We start from the raw sequence: 3,526 nt of genomic DNA, 5'->3' as shown, positions 1-3,526 counted from the left end.
CACACACACACACACACGCAACAACATGATACTCCACCTTCTACATTTAGCAGCAGGTGACAAAAAGATGGTAGAATTCAAATTGATATTTTCTTGTCAGGTGGTTGTAATTTGCGTTGGTGTGCAGGTTCTCGATGTGTTTGAGCATGTTCAAGTTGAATAAAACATTGCAGTCAGTAACACCACCATGAATTTAATTATCAGTGTTGGACACGCAAGCATGTTTTGCATTTTTGCTAACTTTGGGAACCATTACAGGARCAACTAGCTTCTGCTAAACTTAGTTCTGCTAACTTAAATTTGCTAAGAAAAACAACTCCCCTCAAACATGCAACACTACACGCCTGCGTCATGCACCTTGTATGCATGTAGCYTTTTTGACATTTTGTATGTTCGCTCGTGTTAGTCTTCAACTGGAAAGAGACAACATGTYARGCAGATTGAGTGCCAGTCGCCTTTGTTCACTCAAGATGTTGTAATGTTGTCAGAAAGGGTGATTTTGMCTGGGGAAAATAAAGCACTTTGGGAGAGTAGTAGTTTCTCAYTTTATGCGGTTTTATTCCAGTGGAATGATGATTTGGAGGCAATACAGRACCGATTACAGATCATGAGTTATCAGTTAGTGGTGGGCAGCACTAATCTAAAAATTTGTTCCACTAGAACTAAAACACTAACTCAAATATTTAGGTCCCCTAATTCTAAAGCACTAACYCACTGAAWTTTTTAGCAAAAGCTAATTRTAAAGCACTAAAAGAACCCAGTCAACCCATGAARGTTCTTCAACAGACAACATGAGWCACCTGTTGCCATGTTGCTCTTTTAAGACTTTTCATTGATATTCCACAGCTGTATTTGGGTTCATATACTGTCAWTATATTGTCAWRMYYTYYYTYASWSACARARAWARAAAKWYWYTGWSWGKRWMCWTRCWRKSRRYMRWYRWWKKARKWWKATRAATKAKWWWRATWMARKMKSSTRAGMSKATTRAAATTTAGCCTATAAATTTAGCAAGTGTTAATCCACTAATAAATTTTAAAATTAGCAAAAGCCCTAAAGCACTAATCAGGAAATTAGTTCCCCTATTAGTGCCTTAGTGCTTTAGGGTAACTGTGCCCACCAGTGTCAATTGGTTTATTTGGCAGGGACAATGTACCGAAACAGAACAGATCAAGTCTGTAACTGATGCGTTGCACAAAGAGTATACAGTTACAACTAATTATCAGTTTGAGTTAGCTTATTTTCTTACCTGTTTGCTTTAATGTTTTTGCATGTAATTTCTTTTTTTAGTTAGCATGGCATTTAGCAAAGATAACTTTTTGGTTAGCTGCGCCCACCGCTACAAACAATTCTATAATACAATACATTACATTTATTGTTATTCTGGCAGAAGTGCCTCAGGCTTAAACAGAAGTGCAACAGCTAACTGCTGCTGCTATCAGTATTTGTTCTCACACATAACCACAGAATTACGTGTAAATAACTATATAATGCAAAATTAATGTAAAGCTCAGGAGTTTATAGTGCAGCAGCACATCCAATGAGAATCTAACTTTAACTTAAAAGATTTTGGAACAGTTTCTTTTAGTAGCTAACAATAGTTTGTCAGGATAAATAATTTAAAATGACAAACTCTTTAAAACAAATAAATGTAGATTTTGTTTAACTATGATTTGTTTCATAATTAAACAAATTACTCCAGAAGAGAGAATTTAGTGGAACAAATTTAGTTTCACATGCAGTTCAGTCTTTTCTTGATTGTGGCTTGAGCAGGTTGTATCAGTTATACGTATTTGTACCTCTTAGTTATCTCTAAGGCAGTACAAGACGCACCACACTCTCAGCCACACTGTAAAACCCGACAAGTTAACTCAAATGATTTGGGGAAACCGATTGCACAAATCTATTTAAGTTTTGTAACTCAAACTATTTGAGTTTCTTTAATTATGTGATTAGAGTTTAAAGAAAAAAGTCACTGATGATGAAGAAACTAATAAAAAAAAGAGTTAAAGAACACAAACCAATTGTGTTAAGGCAACTCAAATGCATAAGTTTATTAACTCATTTCATTTAGTTTGTTGCAACTTTAACAACTTATTATGTTGGACTAAAAAGCTGTTAGATTTCATACTTATTTAAACAGTTACATGGTCATACTCAAATTAAGTTAAATAAACTTGAATGGTTTTTATTTTAAAAAACAACAACTAATACTCCAGTAGAATTACTCAATCCAATTGGGGAAACTGATTGCAACAAACCGTATGAGTAACACAACAACAAACTGCAGGTTCAAACACAAGTTAAAGCTACAAAAGTCATTAACAAATAACAAAAAATAGTCTTTTTAACCTGACACATTCAAGGTACCTATATATTAATTGATCAATTTTCTAAATGCTTGTAGATTATTTTAGATGTACATCAGTAAATTAAAATACTGTGTAAAGTGAAAAGAATTTCAATATTTTAGAAGAAATTGTTTTAGTTGTTGTATCAGCCAAACCAGCAGATTTTTAAAAGGAATTTGGATAAACGATTAGGCCCTATGTTACTTGTGCAGAATATTCTGATATATTGACATACATCTACAGGAAATGCAAATATAGCTGAACTACAAAGATGTTTCTAACTCATGCGTCATGTAAGAATGCAACATTTGTGTTCAACAATGTGAATGCAAAACAGTTTACATAAAGACATGTGGATTCTCAAATGCTTTACCAAAACCTGAAAGTCAAAATGGCAAAACCCGTGTAGGGACAACCAGGATCAGGTGCAGGTGGGAGTGGCAGAAACAGAAGCAGGAACAAAGCTGAAACTGAACAGAGGACAAACTAAACAGAAATACACAAAGCAGAACACAAACCAGAATACTAAACAAAAGTACAAGTCTTGAGAGCCACCAACCATTATTTAAAAAAGCTTATAGGTGGGCTTCTCACGGCGTTTAAACATTACAAATGTTTAAACTTGATTTTACTGTCAGGTTTTGTGCGATTTAGCTTTGAATACGTAGTTTAACTATTTCACAACGATAATCCACCAACCATTATTTTAATCCTTACAGGCAGACTTCAAACAAAGCCAGGCAGGAGCTGTGCTTCTGGCTGCAAAATCTGTACCAGAAGCTCATTTGTGCATGTGCTAAATGATCGTTTTCTGGAATGCAATCCATTTATGAAAAAATACTGAAAATGATTACTTCCATACTTAATTATAAAGGTGTGTTAAATTATTTTTAGAAAACAGTTTTAATATTTTATACATTTTGAATGATAAATTATAGATTTACGATGCGCACACATTTATTTGCATACTACTTTGTAGACAGTCAAGCTATAATTCATCTTATCTTCGTTTTATTTATTTCCTGGAATAAAAATCAACATCTGTTGCAAACATTGCCTTTTCTATGAAACATTGTAGAAGATAAAAGACTGAAATCAAATTAATTCGGTCTTCAGTCTAGCTAAATGCTAGGTGCAAATTTTTACAGCATGTGCAAATGCAAAGCTCAGTGATGACG

This window comes from Austrofundulus limnaeus, unplaced genomic scaffold (genome assembly GCF_001266775.1).
Source record: "Austrofundulus limnaeus strain Quisiro unplaced genomic scaffold, Austrofundulus_limnaeus-1.0 Scaffold31, whole genome shotgun sequence".
In the NCBI taxonomy this organism is placed as follows: domain Eukaryota; kingdom Metazoa; phylum Chordata; class Actinopteri; order Cyprinodontiformes; family Rivulidae; genus Austrofundulus; species Austrofundulus limnaeus.
Note: the sequence above shows the minus strand (reverse complement) of the source record.